This window comes from Thermobia domestica, chromosome 1 (assembly GCF_964235325.1).
Source record: "Thermobia domestica chromosome 1, izTheDome1.hap1.1, whole genome shotgun sequence".
Classification (NCBI taxonomy): domain Eukaryota; kingdom Metazoa; phylum Arthropoda; class Insecta; order Zygentoma; family Lepismatidae; genus Thermobia; species Thermobia domestica.
In genome coordinates this window covers 277,364,339-277,388,920 of record NC_137454.1, presented here as the reverse complement: position 1 = coordinate 277,388,920, position 24,582 = coordinate 277,364,339, and the positions used below count along the sequence as shown (strand labels likewise).

The following is a 24,582-nucleotide window of genomic DNA, read 5'->3' as shown; positions in this document are numbered from 1 at the left end:
GACCATTCGTTAGAGGGGCTATAAGAAATTCATTGGGGCCATTCTTTACAAGGAATATAGGAACCATTCTTTACAGGGGCTATAAGAAATTCATTGGGGGCCATTCTTTACAAGGATATAGGAACCATTCTTTACAGGGGCTATATGAAATCCATTGGAGGGGTCCTGAGCAATACAGGGGCTATAGGAAATCCATAGGGACCCAAATCATTGGAGGGGCCTGAGCAATACAGGGGCTATGGGAACCCAGAACTATGGTCCCTACACAGGGACACTCTTCATGGGCTATCCATGGGGGCTATTGGGGTCCGTGCTCCTGCGTAGACACACCGAAGGTCATTCACTTCTCACATAAGTCATTCAACCTTTCCAGCAAAACACTCAGGCCTACTTTCACATGTCAAAATTAACGTTACACACTTTCTAAAGCTTGTCAAACATAAGAAAACACATTAACCCTTGTGTAGTACCAAGAAAATTGTTACACAGGAATTACCATGGGGTCTTCTAGAACCCCCCATCTAAATCATGTTCTTTACGCAGAACCATCAAACGAACAACTGAAATTTTTAGTAGGCATGCTTAGTATACACTCGAGATAGAATACAAGAAAAAACTAAAGTATAATCTCACTTGTTTAAAAGATATATCATGATAAACATCTCTGGGGTCACAAAAGACCCCATGGTAGTACACAAGGGTTAAAGTAACGGTACTGAAAAGTCTTTGACGGACCGCTGCCATCATTCTACTAAATTGGAGATCGTGGTTGGATTTATATAGCTCTTGTGCATTTCTATTAAAAATTTCAAGTCATTACCTGCAATACTTTGTTAGAAATTACCATATCAAAATTGACGTGTTATCAAATGGAGAGTTAGAAACCTAAGCAAAGAGGTTATATCCCCTTATATGTAGAAAAGAAAAAAGAAAAAGTAAGAAAAGCTTGGAAAGATGAGCCGAATTTTACTTGACCCCGGCCGCCGAAGTCTCTAGCTGCGGCTCTGATTACAACTAACGTTTCAATACCATTTTACTGCTTTTATCACCAGAATAATTTTGTTACGATTCGTTATATTATTATACAGGTCTCTTATAAAGTGCTTCCTATAGAATAAATTCTTATAGATTTTACTATAACAATGATGTTGCAGTAAAATAAATGTTAAGATCAACATTTTGTATAATATTCCTTAGATACATCGCCACTATCATCGCCACACCTCCAGTTGGGCTGCGTTGATATTCATACATTCCTGCAACCTCCAGCGAAATCCGTGAATGCTATTCCGCTGGTGTCGTCAGAAATGTCATTCATTACTAATCATAGCTTTCAAGTCCTGCAAGTCCTTTGGTTTTTCCACATACACCTGTGTCTTAATGATCCCATAACCAAAAATCACAGGGTGGCAACTTGGGGGACCTGGGGGCCAAGGGCTAAAGCTTCTTCGCCCAAGTCACCTGCCAGGTAGCTCACGGTCAAGCTAGTCCCTGACGACTTGTGCAAAGTGTTGGAGGAGCTCCGTCATGCTGCTAGTGGATGCGAGCCTTGATTCACAATCTAAGCAATTCGGACATCAGGAAATTTGTAAACTTTTGAAAGTATATCTCTCCTGTCACCGTGTTTTCGTCGAAGAAAAAAGGACCTATGAGGTGTGGTCAATTGATGGCCCACACCGCACATTCAATTTAAGGCTTTTTCGTGTGTTTCATACTCATTCATGAGGGTTTCCAGTTCCCCAAACAAGACAGGAAACATGGAAGGTTGCTTCCTATGAGAACATGAGTAACTGCAGAAGTTCCCTGTTATCATCCAATCGTTTCAGCATCAGTTCACAGAACCCGAGTCTTGTATCTTGATATTCTTCTGTCAGTTCACGCACAGATTTAATCTTCTAAGGTTTGGCTTTCAAATGTTTGGGCATTATCTTGCTCGTTGTTGAGAGATAAATTCCCAACACAAACGACCGTTGCGGAATCGATTTTCTTGGATTTCTCTTCAAGCTGTCGGCAACCCTTCACACCGTGTTTGGGCTCATTGACGGGTAACCACTTCTTTGCATGCCAGAAATTTGATGTGCCAACTCTTTATACTCCTGACATAAGGTGATACTTTTTTTACACTGGTCTGACGTTTCCCTGTATCAACACACCTGATTTTAGTTCTCTATACCACACACACACACACACACACACACACACACACACACGCACACACACACACACACACACACACACACACACACACACACACACACACACACACACAGTGTGCTTGCTCTTGTATCGTCGCCATTTTCATGACCTTTGTTGTCACGAGTGTTGCCAACCTTCACTGTTGCCAACTCTTACGGTTAAAAGTGTCGCTAAATTCAGCTTCGAAAGCCGCCAGACCAGAAAGACTACAAAACACGTATCTGTCTAACTTAGCCCTAAGAACGATGCTTCTTTTGCTTTTATTTTCTTCGAAACAACAGAAACCACGTAACCACTTCCCCACTTGCAGAGAATCAATGGAGCTTATTCCGTGTCAGCATTTGAAAACTTCTGTGTATAGCAACGCAACGAAGTAGGTAAAAAAAAAAAAAGTCATTATAAATTCTTTGCCAGTTATCGCAAACTAAACCACAGATTTTGCGTTGCGTTGACACAAACAGTTAAAAAAATGAGTCCGTCCGCTTCTTCATACTTCTTACCCTTTGGAGTTTATCCTTCTCAATAAAAGTAAAAACACGGTATTTTTACGGAGAATGAGAAACATACAGGTGACACACTTTAATTACAAACACTATGCTCTACGCAGTACGCACTGTAATTAGACAGTCAAAACTTATTCGAAATGCTCTAATTAAGTGATGAGTAAACTATGGCTTGCGGGCGAGATGAGGCTCGCTGAAAGGTTCTCTTCGGTCTACGACATTGTGCCTAATGTTATAAATGAATGAAAAGAAGAATGTGGTTTCTTTAAAAAAATATATCGTATTAGAACAGACCGATATATTAATATTTTAACATCAGTTGAGAGAATCACTGCATCCCAGAACGAATCAGATTACAAAAACTTTGTTTGGTAATAGAGCTTAGTACTACAAGAATTGTCAAATTTTTCTTTCTTATTTTAAAAATTATATTAAACCGATTAAGATTATTTTCCCTTTTTGTTTGCCCCTCTTCTAAGAAAGTTCACCCATCACTCTCCTACTTCGTTTTTTCTGTTTAGAAAACGAACTGCACCACAAGGGAAGCCCTAGTTTGCCTCACATGGTACGTTCAAGTGGTGACGTCATGAACAACACAGATTATATCCGAATTATGCCCAATGACATTCAAGTAATAATTCGCGTTCGTTTCATTTATAGATCTTTTGACAGCTGAGTAAGTAATATCAACATTTTTAAAAGGCAAAGGAGTAGAGGATTTCACCAGCTATTTCGCTGAGTCATTTGGAAAGTCGCTAAAAAAGTCGTTAGTTGCTTTCCTAAAAATTTCGTTGCTATCTTCATCTCGGAATCCGCTAGATTTAGCGACTTGTCGCTAAGATCGGCAATACTGCCAACCTCATTATTGTGACAGTGTTGAGAACCAAAAATTTACTGATCATCGCATAATTTAAATAAAATGTATTTCATTGCAATATCATTAGTTTTTAAAGCATATGTTTTATAACAAGGACTTTATTGTAATTTGATTTTTCAATGGTTAACAATCAAATATTGTTGAAACCTTCAGGTTAATTTGATTTTTTTTAAAAAAATAAATTCTTATGTTAGTTCTAATAAAGTAGAGCACAAAGTATCAATTAGTTTTCGGGAATTCTACTACATATACATGAAATGTATGTATATTAATTGTTAGTAATAAGAAAATACAAAAATTCCGTACTCTTAGTTTGAATGAATAGACAGTGCCCCATTGTCTCAGGGTTACATGCGTAGGATCGAAACTGCGTAGCATCGAAACTGCGTACGATCGAAACTGCGTACGACCGAAACTGCGTACGATCGAAACTGCGTACGATCGAAACTAAAACCGGCGTAGGATCGAAAACAGATAAGGTCTTATGATCGAACAATAAAAAAACAATTATTTTATAATCACAGAATATTAAGTAATAGTATTTTTTTTGAAGTTATATAGGGAAAAATCGGAGTAGGATCAAAACTGTATACGACCGAAACTGCGTAGCGTCGAAACTGCATAGGATCGAAACTGCGTACGGTCGAAACTGCGTAGCGTCGAAACTGCGTACGATCGAAACTGCGTACGGTCGAAACTGCGTAGCGTCGAAACTGCGTACGATCGAAACTGCGTACGATCGAAAGTGCATAGATACGAAACTGAGAAATAAAATAGTGACAAATATAATTAAATAATCATACAGGGGTGTACCCAGGAAGTTTTTCTTGGGGGACTATGACTTATTCAGGAGGACCAAAAAAGCTAAGTCTTGTCTCAGCAGGGAGAAAGGAGAATCCTCCCCCCAAAAACCACTACTTCTGATCAAGTTGGCAAATTCCTTGTTCAGAAGATTGCCGTTAAGTTCAATTGACTTAGCTTAACATTTTCTTAGTTACCTAGTTGCTGTGAATTGTCACTTCTTTTATAGACTTTGCAGGTGGAACAATCGAAGGTTCATGTAATTAGTTCAAGTTTTTGCTAGTTTGGGCTTCGTCCCAAATTTACTAACTTCCAGGGTTGTTTTGTTTAAAACAAAATATTTAAAACAAATGATTAAAACTTTTTTTTAACAATTGATTTTGTTTAAAACAAATTTTGTTTATGTTTTAAACATTTTGTTTTAAACACGTTTATTTTGAAGACTTGTCTTAAACATATGTTTATTTGCATTTTATTTTATGTTCGTAAAAAAAAAAAAAAAGAAATCTTCCAGAGCAAGAGAACTGTCCAAAAGTGCTCCCCAATCAGAAGACTATTTTCTTCCCATGTGAATGGTTTGATTTCTCGTGGCTACAGCAGGTCAATGTGGTGATCTACAATTTATTTTGTCTCTTTTCCCCCTTATTTTTAACGTATATTGTATTGTTTAAATGCTTCTCAGTTAACTTGCGAGAAAGTGTCGTAGTCGAAGGTTGGACTACTTATAGAACTGATATTAAAAAATAAATAAAATAATTATCACGGAAAGAAACTGTTGTGTTGTATTCATTGCGACGTTGAGGTTCTGAAATTAAAATATCGCAAGCATTCGTTTGTACAGTACATGTTAGTTCTGTCTCCGTACAACATGGAATCGTTTAACATGGATTATGCTTGAAGAAAAGAAGGACATGATTTGATACAAATTTATTAGAGTAACTCAAACTCAATCAGGTAAGTAAACGATCAAACGAGTTTGTCACAAAACGTGTAAGAAAGAAATGGGTGGTTTAGTTCCAAGAACGAAAATCATTATGAAAAATGCAATGCTTGGTAAAAATGGAAACCCAAACAAATGGTAAAAATGTTGATCCGAAAATTGCTTCTGATGAATCTAACGTCAGTGGTGTGGCTGAGATGCAACTGGAAACTTCAGGTAACAACTAATTTTGTATCAACAATATCTTTTTCATTAGATTATGAAAATTTTATTTCGTACCTCTTCCCCACCACAGTTCTAAATTTTCTTTGAAACTTTACAACTTGGCATAGCTTGTATGAAGAGACCAGGTGAGAAACGCAAGGTATGGCAGTCGATCGTGTAACTAACCAAGTGTGATACTTATTATAACGTTAGTGCTGGACGTCAAGGTCTGGGACAATTTGATCTCAATTTGTTTGTTTGTATGTATGTACCGCGCTACAGGGTGCAATATTCAGTCTTTTAACATTAATTTTTGAGGATAGAGACACGAGGCGTCGGAATTTGCTGTATAGATTTTGACTGCGATCCCACGTAAAATTTCAAAATTAGTGGGTCAGATCCCCCTTTAAACAAAAAGCCCTGTCTAATATAGCCTTGCTACTGATGCAAGATGTAATCAATCAAACTAAACAAACTAATTTTATATGTTTCGAACAAACTTGGGTTGCAGGATAAATTTGGCTTCAACTCAACATTTAGAGCACAAGGGATCCAAGTTCATTTTCAGAAAGGTTCACTTTTGCTCAGCAAACGTAATATCTTCGTAGCATAGGGTATGAAATAAATGAAACAAAAAACACGGGAAAGCGTGTGGACCAGAGTTTCATAGGACAACCGCTAGACAAGGGCGTTGACGGAATGGGGAGGAGGGCTAATTTTCCCTTCCCCCTCCTTGCTCATACATTTAAGATATTAACATTATACTTGTATTGTGTATGTTGCAGCGTTGGAATGATTAACAAGTCAAGCTCCGAATGTCATAGTCAATGATGCATAATTACGTTACATAAATGCAGAATGTGTCCAAAAGAATACATCGACGTAAAATGTCATATTTTCACAACCACGAATCCGAGATGAAAGAAAGAAAAACTACCTGAAAAAAAGGAATCTAGAATTTTGTATGATTGCCGCTAGATAGGGGCGTTCGTTTAGAAATCATCCGTCTTCTACCCTGAATTTCAGATTTTTGGGGCAGTAATGCAGATTTAGAAACATTTTGCTTAGCAAAGTCCAACATTTAAAAATTGAAGTCCTTGCACCGAATAAATACGGATTTTGATCATTGGCCGTAAGGAGCTATAGGCCTATATTGCTTTCTTGTATATTTTTTTTTACCCAAGGATTTCAAAGGTGGCTCTACTTTCGAGTTTCGGGCCTGCTTAAAATTCAGGAAATTGGACCTAAGCAACTTCCCAGTTTTAATCATCTGTATGTTCTTCGTATTTATTCGGTGTAATTACCTCAGGCTTATTCTGTTGGACTTTGCTTATCAAAAGATTTCTAAAACTGTCTTACCGTCCCCAAAATCTGAAATGCAGGGTGCGGATGAGGGTGGTTGCCCTCCTGTTCCACTGACGCCCTTACGCATGGTTTTAGTTACATTTGTTTTGGATTCTTGACTGCGAAGTATTATTTTTTGAAATAGAATTCATTTGCTGAGGAAAACTGAAGTTTATTGAAAATGGATTTGGATCTATTGTGCTCTGAACGCCCCAAATATTACCTTTCGTCAATAAATTTTTGACTCAAAAAACAACCAATTACATAAACTTGCAGAAAATATAAAGTTAGCACAATATGAAGTGTGCTTCAAACATTACTTTTCGAAAACGTAGCCCTATTATTATAAAATAATTTTATTAGCACCAGTGTTATGAAATAGTAATCAAATTTTGCAACAAAAATCTCACCCGCCTCCACGAAACGCTAGCTTAGCCCCTAAAGGCATAACTACAAAACTTTTAGAAGCGGTAACTCGAAATGATTTTCTTTATGGTTAAAATAACCGCACAACAGCATTTCTGGTAAAATTCTAGCCCTCATGTAACATGACACCATTTGCATTTGAAATTTCGAATACTAAGCACAGATGTTCGCCATGATGCTTGATAGCACCATCTGATGTGTCAGACCACTTCCAAGATTCATCATTCTCCCTCAACCCGTTGTCAACGCACAAGGATGGTGAGGACTTTTGTTTTGCCATGTATATTGATAGATTGTGTGAAACCTCTATAGTTGGTAAATTTTAAAATCTACCTTAAAAGCTTACTATATCCAAGAAAATACTTACTGTATGAGAGTCACTGGCAAGAGGGTGTAATAAAAGGGGTCGTTATATGAAATAAGTTGAAAATTACTAATCTATACGGAAATGTTCTGTACCCAACACTGTGTAGTCTTAAAGAGAATAAAATAAATGAAAAGATCGGTTGAAAGAGCAAAAAGTCTTAATAAATACGTGATTACACGATTTTGAAATATGTTTAAAATAATATTTTAAACTGTTCAAAATGTTTAAAACATGTACTTTTTTGTGTGTTTTTTAAAACATTTTAAACACTTTTTTCATGTTTTAAACACGCGTTTTGTTCTTTTTTTTTTTAAACTGTATTTTTTCCAACCCTGCTAACTTTTGACCAAGTTGGAAAATTAGAATGCGTTGCTGCCAATATTTACTTAAAAGACTTCCGTTTCTTTCAATTGACATTTGGATTAGCATTTTCTTACTTACCCAGTTGCTGTGATTTTCAATTTCTTTATGAACTTGGCAATTGGCAAAATTGAATGTTTATATAATCAGTTTAGTTTTAAGTAGGTGGGAATTTGTCGCCAGATACAAAATTTCTCATCCTACGGCCTCGCGCCTCATAAACCTACTAACATACCAAAATTCCTAGTTTTTATTCCGATTTCAATTACGGTACCTAAAATATGAGATTTTGTACATCCAAAAAGTCTATTTAAATTACACAGTTTTTTGTCTCTTTAAAGCTGCTAAAAATGGAAAATATTCACTTTTGGAAATTTTCTATATAGCCCCAGGAGGCTAAAAACTTTGCCAAATTTAATCCTTGTAGTTCTACTGGAAGTGCCTATACTGTAAAAAATCGTTGTATTATTTCAACGACATGCCTATGTGTTAGCACGATTGTGTTAAAATATAACACAAACAAGTGGTTAGAACAACTCACTCTCCGTTTGGAGTTGTGTGTCAAATGCCGCTAGTTGAAGTGACACACAGCCTGTGTGTTAACACAAGTGTAGAATCTTCGGTGTTGTTTTCTGCGTGATTGCCAAATATGTTTGGTATCTAATTATAAAGGCTTATGAACTGAAGCTACAGGCAAACACAGTAGAAAGAAATACTTAAACAAATCCAAGTATACGCAAAATTTCAAAATACAAACCGCGCGATGTGTTTTCAATTGTTTTACAAAATGTTTCTGAAGAAACCCTAACAGCACAAGATGTGCTAGGCATGTACCATTTTGGTGTTCTAAATTCATCTCCCACATTTCATGCATTTATTGCTTCTTTTTCAAAGCGGTTTTGTACTAGAAGCAACAAACGCATCAACTTTATTAGATGGCAACTGGCGCCGATCATTTGAAAGTGAATATGGAAGAACTATAAAATAAAGTAAATAGACAGTCGTCATTTTGTAATAAAATTAGGTCTACATGGCGAGCAGATTTTATCCCGAACGGTTATCGTCGAATATACGCGGGTTAAAGGAGCACTCTGATTAGCCAAATTCAAAAGACCTTAAGAATTTATCCCTCTACAAGCGACGGTTTACGTGTTATAGGCTGCCAAAAACATGAAAAAAGGAATTTTAAAGGTCCATAGATCCAAAACTATGGGACCTACCGCAGTCGGGTCAAGACTTAACTTAGGAACTAGTATGTGCCCTATCCAAAAATGTGTGTGTCAGAATCCTGAGGTGCTTCCACAACAATTTTTATAGAGGGAGTTTAACTACGGGCCTATGATATAAAGTATTCTCCAACTACCTCCATAAAAATTGTTGCGTGAGTACCTTAGGAATCTAAAACATGTATTTTTGGATAGAGCACATACTAGTTCCTTAGTGAAGTCTTGACTCGACAACAGTAGATCCCATAGTTTTGGAGCTATGGACCTTTAGAATTCATTTTTTCATGTTTTCGGCAGCCTTTAACACGTAAAGAAGGAACTGCCATTTCGCCCCGCTGCTACAACCGTCAGCGTCTTGTATCGTGTTTACTGTAGTTTTTCTTTCAGTGGTCGACGGGATTGCAATGATTGTTAGTGACCGAATAGGTAATTATTACTCCTTGTTGCACATTTCATGAGGACTTACGTAACACAAATGAACATACTAATACATACATAAAATAAACTATAAAATTGTATTAGTTTAGCGATGCCACGTTTTTCATACTCGATACATGTGGGGTGAAACCCGATTAGCATGTACACCTGGTCTTACCCCACCATTAGGGTACTTCCGGGTGATTTGCTTTTTTGTGAAAAACATATATGCAAAACAATAGACAGAACCTATCACATTTTTGTAGTATTCACGAATTATAAGTCAAGAGTAATTGTTCTGATCATCATTCCATTTTGTTGCCAATCTTGACTTTGACAACACATCAAACCTTAGTTACCCATTTCTATCCCACTTTCCCCTATATAAAAATTACTTTAATATCCTTTTTCATTCATACATTACAATATACGACTCAATTTCATTCATATAGTACTTTATAATATATATATATATATATATATATATATATATATATATATATATATATATATATATATAAAGCCTGCCATATTTTTTCCATGATAATACGGGACACCTTCGATCTCTTCCCCCGATGATGAGAATAAATGGAATGGTGAAATGAAAGAGTTGTGGGAAAGGGAAACTCCGAGAAAACCCTCACACACGGTGTTTGTTCACCACAAACCCCACTTTGCGCAAGTTGGTATAGAACCAGGGCCCCGCAGCATGTGTGAACCCTCTGCCACTAAGCCACTGCGGCCCGGAAGTCCTCGAGACGAGACACATAGGCGTATACCTAACGTGTAATTTGTTCGTAGTGGGAATTTCTGTTATGGTATAGTTAATTACATACAATGAAAAACCGAAAATGTGATGTGGACAATCGCGACCGAAAATGTAATGTGGACAATCTGGAACAAGCAATAAACAATCTGCGTGATTTGTTTTAGATTTCGGAAAATAGGTTCTGCCAGATTTACGCTTATCGACTGTAATCGTTTATTTATTTATTTATTTATTTGGGAGGGAAGCAAAGTATAATACATTTCAGTCATTACACATGCAAAGAGATGTTTTATGGTAATTGTTTTTTGCTGAAATATAACTTCGGTATCTTTTATACGTGTTTAGGAGCTGAGATTATTATCTAATAATTATAAGGAAGATACAAGTTTTTTTTTTTTTTTTTATACGAAGATACAAGTTTTTCACCTTCGTACAACAATTCATGTTTAATAGGCGTATAGAAGGGGCTCATGCCCAAAACATTGGGACTCCATTTCTGGGGCCCCATGTTGGGGGCCCGGTTCCCGACCACCACTGTGCTGAGGGGAATCGGATCTTTCCAACGTCACCATCTGTATGCAACAACTCCATGCTGAAACGAGAAATAGAGTGGACTCAAGCCCAACATTTCGGAACCACATTTTCTGGAGCTTCGAGGCCAGGGCCCAATTTCTGACATTACCGCTTTCGTTAATCGACCCCGACCTTTCAAACGCTAACACTATAGTACAACACCATGTTAAATAGGCAAATAAAAGAGACCTGAACCCAAACTTTTGGGATCTCATTTCTGGAGTCTCAGGTCCCGGAGCTTTCCAACACCACAATATGTATCCAATAACTCCATGCTTAAAAGAAAAATATAATGAAGCCAAGCTCAAAATTTCGGGACACCATTTTTGGACCTTTGAGACAAGGGCCCAATTTCTGACGTTAACACTGTGCTCAGACGACCCGAACATTTAAAAACTTCACCACCCACCCACATACAATTCCATGTTTAATAGGCGTATAGAAAGACCCCGCGCCCAAAACTCCAATGCCACCATCTGCATCCACTAACTCCATGTCTAACACTGCTTCCCCATTGTAGGAGGATTTTGACGAATTTTCTGCAGGTTCTTTACAACTATTTACAACGTTTCAAACTATTCATAAGAAATGAAATTTCAATACATTGGAAACTATGTTCTTTTAAAATGTTCAAAATGGATGACAGCATTGATTTCCAGTAATAGTTGTAAACTTTCGTAATTTTATTCTCTATTTGAATAGTAGTTTAATTTCGAATCTTTTACGGTTAAAAATATTTTTGTGAAATGTAACGGAATACATTGAAATGCTCCTACCCCCACGGGTACGTGTTCCAATTATAAATCGATTTGAGGTTCAGCGTACAAATGAGAAACTCCCAAAGCGAAGTACAATATTGTAACGTTGTTGACATACATATGAATAACTAGTGATTAGGTCGTTAAGCTGTACATAAAATCATATAAATTTTCATTCATATTACGCAGACAAGTACACACAGAACAGCATATGAATCTTTATCTGACTTTTGTTTCTCTAACTTTCTGATAGCCTTTAGAAATAATATCTTTACAATTGAAATATTCGTTAAACATTATTATTATTCTTACCCTTCAATATTCATTATACATCATATTCTTCATTACTTTAAATTCTTCATATTACATAACTATTTTACATTATATTCCGTCGAAGCTGTTTCAAAGTTAGTATTACACTTCTGACATAGTCATCATTACAAATCATAATTGATTCTCAATCCATACGCCTGTAACTTGTCCATCCTACCTGCAGTGTGGATCCTACGCAGTTTCGATCCTACGCAGTTTCGACGCTACGCAGTTTCGACCGTACGCAGTTTCGACCGTACGCAGTTTCGACCGTACGCAGTTTCGATCCTACGCAGTTTCGACGCTACGCAGTTTCGATCCTACGCAGTTTCGACCGTACGCAGTTTCGATCCTACGCAGTTTAGGTCGTGTGGAATCCATGAATATAACCCTAATTTATAGCTGCACAGGTTAAACAAATTAAAGAGAGAGAAAAAAAATATATATTTTTTGAGCGCATGATTAAAACTTAAATTATTTCAGGGCAACTGCGTAGGATCGAAACTGCGTACGGTCGAAACTGCGTAGCGTCGAAACTGCGTACGATCGAAACTGCGTACGATCGAAACTGCGTAGGATCGAAACAGGTTTTGAGCTGAATTTTTCGATCGTACGCAGTTTCGATGTTACGCAGTGTCGATCCTACGCCGCATTCCCTTGTCTCATTGGGCCCAATGCTGCTTATAATCTACAGTACTCAAATTGAGTTCCATTAACTTCGGCAGTTCTACTAAGCACTCCATGATAATAATCTTCTAGCTAGAGGTATTGGATAGGACGTAGTTCAGTAGTGACAATTCCAGTCTTTATGAAACAATCCACAATAATTATAATCCATCTTGTATTTGAGGAATAGATGCCATGCATCTAGTAAAAGCAAAATATCTAATATAAACACACCTTCGCTACGGAACCCTTCGGTTTTAATTTTAATTTGAAGCGTTGATGCATTCGTGGAACATGAATTAAAAAGTAAACTTTAAAACCAAAGTCACTAAATATATCTCTACTGATAAGGATATGACTCGATACATGTGGTAACAATCATCACTCAATCTCAAGAAACCGTCGATGATATCGAATATTTGACTGGAAGTATCAACCATATCGCGGTTGCTACGCTGCGAAAAAGGCGATTTATGTGTATTTCACTTTACAAATATATCCGAGCGAACCGATCTGTCGTATATTTTCAGATTCTTATTAAACACACCTATGTCCGAATCTACTGCAAGCTCCCAGACTTCTGAGATGTTGGGAGTACACCTTGCATTTACTTTAAAGAAGCATATAAATTTAATAAATAAAGGAGGAGAATAATATATTTAAAGAAGAAGAAGAATATAATATTTGTAATAATAGTAATAACAACATTCACTTCTCTGAATATCAAGATTTACGACTGATTGCACATATCAATATTTTTAATGTTAAAATACACCCAGAAATGTGAAGGAAAATACACAAGTAAAACATAAAATTGTCGCTTCACTTAATCATTCTTGTATATCGCATTTTAATTTTTCTGCTCATATATTAAAACGTACGCTTTCCAAATATATAATAACAGCTTAGGCCCTACTTAAATAACAAATTTACTTTCAACGGGGCAAAATATGTAATTGGAATGTTTCACTTCATTTCTCCCTTTATTATCATACTAAAGATTTATAATTTTCAAGATATTGAATTACAAGGTTGTTGGAATAATATCATATTATTATAATAAGAACATTCAGTCATTTATTAAATAATCCTTGAAGTGGACTAATCCTTACCTCAACATTTTCTTTCTTATTCTCAGTGCAATCTTACTGAAGAAGCTACAGTACCTCCGGAAAGCAATATTACACTGGTAATCAAGACTACCTTTCCTGTGAGACTAGCTTTCTCCAATAATAGAAGTTGCTTTTGCAAGTAAGTATAAAACTTTTAGCGAGCTTTCTGATAGTACTGTAGAGCTGTCATACACGGTGTAGAATAATTCTTCGTTTCCAGATCTGAAGTTTCTTGTGCTTGATCTAATAGACGGAGAGACATATCTATCAAAAACAATATCAATGCTGCATAATTGGAAAAACTATGTTCAGTGAAAGAATCTGCAAGGTCTCCAAAATTTTACCACTCTTTGGTTTATCAACCGTGTGCACACAAGACATACCATCAATAATCAGTGCTCTTGAGCCCTGAAGATCTTTTATGTTTGCAGTGGCTACTGTATCCTGTGTTAGAAGCTGAAATAAAACAGCCTCGTTATCAATGATAGGTGAAAAATCCGATCTGAACAAGTATGGAGGATATTCAAAGAACTCATGTTGTAGAAGAAATCGAACATCAACATTTGGTTATCTGGCTATGTATGTAATTACTCGCTGATGAACTTGTGTGACAGACTCCAGATGTCTTACTTTTGTCTTACTTCGTTGTGATGTAATGTCTTTGGATATTTTTTGGATTGATTTTGGTATAGTTTCAAATAGATTAGCTTGGGATTCAGGAAGTAGAAGTGTCTTAACGATATATTCAATAATCCGTTTGCCACTTTCAAAAGCATTGAGAATGCCATGTGAAGTATTTTCCGGGATTATATCTCCTGTTAATATATCTCCCAATCATTGTTAATATCACGAAACAGTTGAAAGCGCACAAGTTGTTCTTTTCTTAGTGATACATCAGTGATGTCCCTCTCTAGTTGTTTCTTAGGTTGTTCATTGTGGATGAAGGTGTTTTCATATCAATGTTGAAGATTTGGTTTGCCGCTTAAACCAGATGTCTAAGCTCATTGTAACTGAATTTCCATCGCTGTCTGGCATATTCATTCCGAGTAATGCTTATTATATCATTTGCAACCTTACAAATCTTGTTGAAATATTCAATGGCTTAATCAGTTGCTATCTCTACAAACGGCAGCTTGCTTCTTTTGACACCAAGATGACCGTCTGTGAACTCTGCATAAACATCTCCGGGTAAGTGTGGCAAATCTCGCATGCATGTAAGGTACACTGGACCACTTCTAGTGTAGATTGTATGGTTATGAGCAGCAATCAAAGGTAACATATCTTAGAAAGCTTGTAAGTGCTTATGCAAGTTTCCCTCACGTTCAGCTCTTATAAAACTGAGAAATGTATTCACTGTTTCCAAGTAGGAAAACCACAATCTAAAAGTAACTGATTTACATGTCCATATACAAATTCCTGTAGTTTTGTTACAAATGTTGGAAGATTACACTTAACTCCTTCACCGTGCTTCTAACTTGTTCATAATCTCCATTGTGGGAAGATGTTGCAATTCTTAATATCCTCTACGTTGTATATCTTAATATCCTTAATAGATGTATTCCTCTACGCCACAGGTTTAATCTTTATTCTACTTACTAGCTCATTTGCATTGCAGTAAATAGCCTGATCAAATGTTACAACAGTGTGATCTTGGCCCAAATGTTGTGAAATCAACTTGCACCTCATTATAGCTGTCCAAATCGTATCATAATCTGAAGCTGGTGCTGGCAGAATTGGACAAAACCTAACTTTAGTGACTGGAGTGAGTGACTAGTTTTATCTTCGCTAAAACATGAAGTAAACTATAATATAACGCTTCGGTATTCCACTTTCACCTGCATTGGCCTCAAATAATTCTGCATTACATATTTCTTACTTTTTAATGCATTGTGGATGTCTCAATCTTTAATTTTCTATCCACACAAGCCAATATTTCATTTGAATTTAAGTATTTATGAATTTTGGATCCGCCATTTTTGAACCAATATGGCGACCAACACACCTACTTGTTATGTTGGCAACAACACTTTTCTAAGTCTTAGATGGAAGAACTTACAGAAAATAACTGTTGCTGCTTTTGACAATGAATTTCCTACGGATTCATTTTTTGTGCAGCTTTATCAATTTTCTTCCCCTACTACCCTGTACAAAATGCAAATAATTTTGTGTATTTGCCTCCTGAAATTCTGCTTTTTTTTCTTAGAAATTACAAGTTTTGGAGGATCCAGACTCTCGGACTACCCCCCCCCCCGTGCATCCCTGAACACAAGTAACTAATAATTAAAATCCTGTATTGCACTAGGACTATTACCAAATGTTTAAAAATATTGTTCGATCTAAATTCAATACGAGAGAGTGGATTGATAATTATTGTTACACTGTTATAATACAACGACCATATGTATATGCCACTGTGATTGACAGAGAGAGTTCTAAAAAAAAATTACTTATAATCCTAATCACCTTTCGATTACAATTACCCTTTCGAGTTATGTATGCATGGAAAACTAATTGTTTTCAAACAAATTTTGAAATACATTAAACTTAACTCAGATCCGTAACCGAAAAGGCTGTATCCATTCCATTTTAATTTAACCATGAAATTACTGCTATGAAGTAAATTAAACTTATAATTTCCAAACTTTGTCAACTTGCAAATCTTCCGTTAACAGTAACTGGTATTGACAACTCCCTCGCCTCAACATTTGTACGGTTATCACTTTCGACATTTTTTCCAGAAGTCGAAAGAAACTTTTTAGGGACTTCGGTCACCTCTCTTCTTCTTTCAAGTTCCGTAGGTTTCTTTTCCGATAAAATGCTCACTTGGTTCTTTATCGTTGTCCATTATTATTACATGAAATACAGAGTACTATTGAAAAGTGAAAATGCTCATCATTATAAATAAGTAAAAAAAAAAAAAAGAAACGACTCAGGATAGAAGTGAAAAGGTTGACGAATGACAAATGGACTAATAGACATGAACAAAGTGAGCATTAAACTGTGGGCAGCAATTGTGAGTTACTGGTATTAGGAACTTAAGTTATAATTCTGTCAGAAATTACAAACACCATTTGTGCCGCCCGTTTTCTAAGTATTTGCCCTCCTCCCTGACCCAAGAACATCAAGGAGCTCCTCCGTGGCTAAACGGTTAGCGTACGCGCCTTTGGCGTGGGGAAACCCGGGTTTGATTCCCAGCGGGAGCTCATGTGGTTCGGATTCCACGTTAATCAGTAGGTCCACGTCTCATATAGCCTCGCTGCTGAAAGGGACGCTAAACTAAAATCAACTCAACAACCAAGAACATTAAAAGCCTAGTCACTTCAACTTCGATAATGTGTATTTCATTTACGGTGTCCTTTTTCAACCCTGTGATCACTGAACCGAAGCACTATGTGGCGACGTTGTTTATGACAAGGCGGAGCATGCTTGAAGACTATGATAATGCCACCCAATCTAAAAGCAACAGGTGCAGTCAATTTTTTTTTATACATTCCTATTTTAAATACATATTTGGCAATCATATTCTCAAGCAAGGTCGCAGGAGGTTGTTGGGAGATGAATGAAGAGTCTTATATTTGTATTTTGTGCATATGATGGGATAGTGGAAACCATGCTTCTGTTTTTAGTCGTACTGCCGTAGTGCTTAATATACATCTATTGAAAAGTTAAATTTCCCTACATTTTATTTCATATTCGTAAAATCTCCCTTTTACCCTCTACAAAAATCTTTCCTAAATCTCCCTGCGCGGCGGGGAATTTTCCTGACACTTGCTTCACTTGTAAGCGTGACACTTGCGCCAATTGATGTATGAGTCTTTTTCTATTGTAAAGGGGTGTTTTACAGCCAACCACACAAAGATTCGACCTTATTGTCCTTTTGTTGTATTTTATCTGCATATCAGTCTGTACAATATTTATTTGAAGCTATTTGGAAAATTTTTCATATAACATTTTCTCTAATAATTATTCACATTTAAAACACAATATTCATTTTTCCAGTTTGGCGCCCTCTTCAGTTGGCGCCTCCTACAAACGCGTAGTTCGCACGATTATAGATCCGGCCCAGGTTCGGAAGGAATCTATTTCTGTTCTCCGTCGTTATGAATTTCCGTAATAAAACCTTCTTACTATATAGAAATTAAAGCAAAACTTAATTAAAATATTTCTTGTTTCAACACAAACTTTCCTTTTCAAACTTCAACAGCTCAACAACCACATTTGAGTCCTCAGCACAAGATTAAGAGATACCACACAATGGTGACTCAAGCCGGCGCGAAACCAGACCATGCCACTTCTAGTATTGCCACCTGTATAATATACAGATTACCATGTAAATGTTATGAACACAGAAATGTTTTTGTAAGAAACGTTACAGAACGCATGTGAAAACGTTTCTCTGTGTTTATAGGCCTGTATTCACATAGTGGTGCCTAGGTCGACCACTATGTTGAAATCCACCTCAACATAGCATAGCCATTGTATTTATGTGCATGATTCCATTTTGTACATTTCTCAATAAAAATAACGTCAAGGGAAAAAGCCAAACATAATTTATTCAAAACTGTTTAATTAAATCTCTTCCATTCTGTATGTGTGAACAAGATTCAGCTTGTCATAGCGGATGTGATGCAATTCTGTTGATGTTGCATCAATTTATTAGGCATCATTGCATCATAATGATGAAATTCATGCGAACAGTGTTGCCATATTTCTTTATTGTAAACTGGTCCTATTTGTTTTGTACACCTGTAAATGTTTTATCAGTGATCTTCAAATTTTAAGGTAGGGAAGAATTTTAAAGAAAACTTTAAAATTATTTTTTAAACTATTCAGCAACTGCAAACAACTCTCAAACTAGAACATTTAATAAAGAATTTTCAGTGAGTGCAAAAGTTTTCGAACGAAAAATTTAACCAGCTTTTCGAACAAAAAATTGAAATAATGTTAAAGAATTAAACCAAATTTTCAAACTAAAAATTTCAAACTAAAATTTTCAATCTGAAAGTTTCAAACTAAAACTTTCAACCCACAGTTTTCAATCGAAAAATTTTATGCAAGAGAAAACCTTAAAAAATGCTAAGTAATGACTCGAAACTGATGAGCCAATCAAATTACATCAAGAATAACTTTACATTGACCAACCAGTCAGATTGCACCAAGAATAACTTTCCAGCAATACTGTTAGTCGTAATACTTTCCCGAAAAATTATAAAACCTTTATCGAAAAAACTAAGCAAAAGTTTTGAAATTATTTTTAAAAAAAATATCTAAGATTTGAAAGTGATTGGTCAATCAGATTGCATCAGAAATAACTTTACAGTGTTTAGCCAATCAGATTGCACCAATAACAACTTCTACTAATGATCTTAAGCTGTGAGTTCTGATTAAAGTTCAGAGTGTGATTCATTGTTGTTGCATATCAATCGATTTTAATAATTACTTATGATGTATCAAGTCTCAAATGTTCACGCGCATGAGTATACACTGTGAGTCGTAGTTACACCAATAGCTCTTTACTGTCAGTTGTTCTTAAGCTTCAAAGTGTTAAGATGATATTATATCAACATCCTCATTTTCGATTTTTTGCAGTTGTTTACACATGAAAAGACGCAATTAGATCCTACTAATTTGCCTGAATCATATAGAACAATTACATATTTTTATTGTTTGAAATTTCCAAAATTTAAATGTTGCTCAAATGTACTTTTCCTGGTCTTACGGTACTCATCTTGAATGAAAGACAATGAGACCTTGTGTTCATTCACATTCTTATATAATGTAATCTATCTCGGTGAACATTAAGCGTAACATTCAAAATTCGCTCTTCATATTAACTCAATTTTCCGGCCAAGTATAAAGTGTTACTTTTGGAAATACATTTATCACAAATTTATATCCATAAACGGGGAATAAGCAGGATAAACCAAGTGTAGAAAAGTATAATTTATCCTACCGAACATTTGCAAATAATTCCCAAAATTAAGAGGTGGCCAAATGCACAACCTCCAAACTTAAAAACAGAGCATGAATATCTATATCCTTTGAAGGAGAAGTGACCTTTGTATTTATCTATATAAACATATACTACACTAAAGACACATCAAAGAGGATATACTGGGTTAAAAAACTTTCAGATTTTGAATATTTGGCATGTTTTATCCACAAATAACAATAACACTACACAACCAAATTTGCAGAAATATATGTTCGAATCCTGAAGAACTTTTCAATTTTTGTTTTCTGATAATTCGCAATTTTAAGGTGTGGGCCAATATACCCCTTGAAATTTTAAGAAGAAGGGCATCAATGTTCCCATATCCTATACAAAGAGATAGGACTCTTGTACTTATCCATATAAACATATAACGTTTTAAAGCTTCATCAAATAACATATATTAGGTCAGTAACTGAACACGTGCCAATACTAATATTTTGCATTTTTTGTTACCCACAGAAATAAATAAGCAGGACTACCCATATTTACAGTTATATATTCGATTCCGAGAGAACAATTTCCAAATTTTATACTGCGACAATTGTCTAATTTAAAGGATGATTCTATATACTCCCTCCAAAATGTTGAAAGGTTGCATGAATATACCCATATCTTATGAAAGGGATTGGATCACTATACTCAACTATGTAACCATATAACGTACAGAATCTCATCAAAGAGGACAAAATAGGTCAGAAACGTCAAATATTTGGGACTTTTATTCATAAAAGAGAAAAAGATGGATCACTGAAACTTACAGAAGTACATAACCCAGTATTATGCTATCATTCCATTTTCTTTTTAAATTAGACAAATCCCGTATTTAAAGGTGCTCCTATGTACCGCTCCAAAAATTTGAGAGCAGTATCAATGTGCTCCTGTACTATGAAAGAGAATGGACCCCTGTACTCAACTATGCGACAATATAACGTGATTAACCCTCACCAGGTCTAATTCGATTATCCAATCTAATATTTTCCTTTTACAGACAAATTCGAACTAAATCTCAACATTTTTTACTTACTGTTTAACAGTGTATTTCATCTCTAAGGGGTCGTCCACATATTACGTAACGCGGCAAAGGGGGTTTGGCCTTGCGTTACGAAGTGTGCTAAGGGGGAGGGGATTGGCTTTACGTCTTCGTTACGTAACGCAGGTTTTTGCTGTAATTTTTATTTTTATTCTCAGATTTATATGCAATCTTTTAATAAAAAATAATTGTATTCAGTTCTTTTCGTTTTTATAAATAAGTAAGTGAAAATATATATTGTTTTGGGAAATCGCAAACTATATCCTATATAAACTTAATCATGCAGAAGGAATTCGAAGACACTACTAGACACCAGCATGATTGGTGACGAACCCTGCGTATAATGCAATACAATAAATCTCCGTTTTGTGGTTATCACAGCTCTGCATTTACGGCACACGTTTTTCTGGAGTAAGTTGTTAGTGATTGTAACCATCGCTTGAAAATGCCATCGCGTTCCCATTCGTATCGTTGTTTCTGAGAATGCCATTTAAAACTTTTGATTTGAATCATTGCCCACTCTGATCTTCTAAGGGGTTTCGCATGGGAAACAGAAGATACTCTTTTCCGTGAAATAATATTTTTCGCGACAGAATGATCCACGATGTGCAGAGAAAAATAAGATATTAAAAATCTAATTCGTTGCATATTCATCTCGTACTGAATTTTTGATTTACGAATTTGAATATTTCTGAAGAAATCGAGTTTATTCGCATTCTGGCACTGATTTAGGACAAGAAGAATTTGAAAAGAGTGAAACTGCAGTTCAAAGTCTAAAGAAAATGCTCAAAAGCTTGTTCAGAAACGTGATGTGCCTGCTTCTTCACGTGTTCAGCCACTTCATATCAGTGATCGACAAGGAAGAGAACCAACCACTTTGCATCGTCGACACTGGCGAACTTCAAATATACTATACATCCTGGATCGCGGAAAAATGGCCAATGTCACTTCTTTAGATCCTGTTTCACGTGCAATTTCCATCAGTATTTCCTCCTTACCACTCATCGGAATCCTAAAAGCATGTGTGCGATCTCCTTGGGAAAACGACAGTATGCAATTTCGAAGAATTAAGACTGGTTAATTAAACAACCTAATACGGTGAAAATATTATTACGGTGCCACCATTTTCTAATACTTTGATTTGTTAGCGAAAAAGCACTATAAATGTATTCAGAATAAAAGCATTTCGTAATAAAAAGTTCTACCATTAAAAATAACCCCCCAAATAAGCAAAATTAGCGAATAAACAAAATAAGTATTACGTAATAAAAGGGGAATGGGTTAGGCCTTGTGTTATGAAGTGTGACAAGGGGAAGGGAGGGTAAAAATTGATCAAAAATAGCGTTGTGGACAGCCCCTATATAGCCTACCGTTTCCAAGCAATTATGTTCCTGCAACGAGGATTAGCAATGGACACTTGCATCAATACAGTACGTATAATATTTATTTATTTATTTATTTATTTATTTATTTGCCATCAACACAACAGGCATAAGCCCAATTATAGTGTTGGTGTATTACATAATACATTTACAATAGTTTTCTTAAACATAGAGTTCATATTGCAGATGTCAATTTCTTTGTGTTTGATACATATTTTGTTATAAGTAGAACCCATTCTCCAAATTGGTGATTTCAATAATACGTTGGTCCTTGCTTTTTTGCAATAAAACAGACCAGAGTTATTAGCACGAGTTTTAAGTGTCGGGACATGAAAATTTAATGTTGATATGAGATCCGTACAATTAAATTCGTTTTGTACTATTTTATGGAGAAAAATCAAATCTGTCACATTTCGCCTTTGCTCAAGTGTAGGGATACAGAAGTTGTCTATTAATGTTAGATAATTTTCATAATATGGATAGATTCCAGTTGTCTTGTACATCAAGTATTTGATAAATTTAGATTGGACCTTTTCCACTTGGTGTCTGTATTGCTGTTGTGATGGGTTCCAAATCACAGCAGCATATTCCAGTTTTGATCGGACATAGGCATAATACGTTTTTGTTAGTGTAGTACTATTGTTAAATTCCTTTCCAGTTCTAATTATGAACCCTAACATCTTGAGAGATTCGTTAACTATGTTCTCTATATGGTTATTAAATGTCAGTTTCGTATCAAATATAACTCCAAGATCTTTGACTGAATTTAATCTATTTAGTAAGATCTGATTCATTGAGTAATCAAACTCTATTTGACTTTTGTTTCTGGTAAACGATAAAATGTTACATTTGTTTATGTTTACATTAAGTTTGTTAAGAAAACACCAATTAGCAATATTTTCCATGTCACGTTGTAAATCGAGACAGTCATGGATGGTCTTTATCCTACCGTATATTTTGAGGTCATCAGCAAAAAGCAATTTGTTACTTAATAATATATGATCAGGGAGATCGTTAATGAATAAAAGGAACAATAACGGACCTAGATTAGAGCCCTGGGGAATTCCAGAATGTGCAATATAATCAGATAATTTATATTCCTTGTAGATAACAGTTTGTTTACGATTATTTCAATATGATGAAAAGAACTTGATCAAGGGAGAAGAGAAATTATATTCACCTAGCTTATGTAATAGTACCTTGTGATTGACTCTGTCAAATGCTTTTTCAAAATCTGTATAAATTACATCAACCTGACATCCTACATCTAACGAATTTGCTATAAAGTCTGTGATAAGTGCAAGGTTTGTTGTTGTTGATTTGTGTGGGATAAAGCCATGTGGATAAGGTGAGATTACGGGTTGGATGTAGTCGGTATAAGATTTGTTCAAATACCTTTGCAAAAGTAGGTAAAATTGATATAGGCCGGTAGTTATTTATTTCGTGTTTATCATTGGTTTTTGGTATTGGGCAAACTATAGATGATTTCCATTTATCCGGAAAAACGCATGTTTTTAAAGCGAGATTGAATGCAATCCTTAGCGGATATGTAAACGCATCTATACAACCCTTTATGATATATGGAGGTATTCCATCAGGGCCAACAGCAGTTCTGGGCTTTAATTTTTTGATTGCCATTACTACTTCAGATTGAGTGATTTCCTCAATGGTAAGTGACTCTAGTTTGTTACTTACATAAGTTAATAAATTGTTCGTAGGAATGTCAGTGAAACCTGTATCTGGCACATATATTGACGAGAAATACTGTGCAAAAGCATTGGCTATTTCATCATTATGATAAAGTTCGCGTCCCTCATAATTTAATTTCCCCCCAAGAACATGCTTAGTCTTATTTTTTATAAAGTTCCACAATTCATTAGCATTGTTATTAATGTTATTTTCAGAATCTTGTATGAACGCTCTGTATGCCAGCTTAATTTCTTTCTTTATTTCCCTACGCAATTCATTGAATTTATTGAGATAATTTACTTCTTTATTACATTTGTATTTTTTATGATACCTTGCTTTAGTTTTGATTTTTTTGATAATTTCATGTGTAAACCAGCACGGATAAGCTGTTCTTGAGTTGTTTTTAAGTGGCACGCACTTGTCAAATACACTATAAATAATATAATAGAGATTATCAACTAGGTCATTGGCGTTTTCATATTTCTTTAGGCAGTTCCAATCAATAGATGAGAATTCAAGATACAACTCTAAGAAATTAGCTTTCCTAAAATTATATCCTGATATATTAGTTTTCTTTTTAATCTTCGCGCTCTCCTGCTGCAACACGTTTATTACTAAGGATGGATGGTGTACAT

At 35.6% G+C, this 24,582-nt stretch overlaps 1 protein-coding gene across 5 annotated transcripts in view; it reads left to right on the top strand.

The window, feature by feature from the left end:
* Positions 1 to 13,841: 13,841 nt before the first annotated feature.
* The window catches only part of LOC145661079 (heparan-alpha-glucosaminide N-acetyltransferase-like), a 643,046-nt gene continuing 632,305 nt past the window's right edge, over positions 13,842 to 24,582 (top strand). For 4 of the 5 annotated variants that reach the window (XM_081726530.1, XM_081726522.1, XM_081726537.1 and 1 more), the window contains exon 1: positions 13,842 to 13,990. The gene's annotated coding sequence lies outside the window, so the exon portion shown is untranslated. The remainder of the gene's footprint in view (positions 13,991 to 24,582) is intronic. The other variant, XM_081726528.1, reaches the window with a different exon arrangement.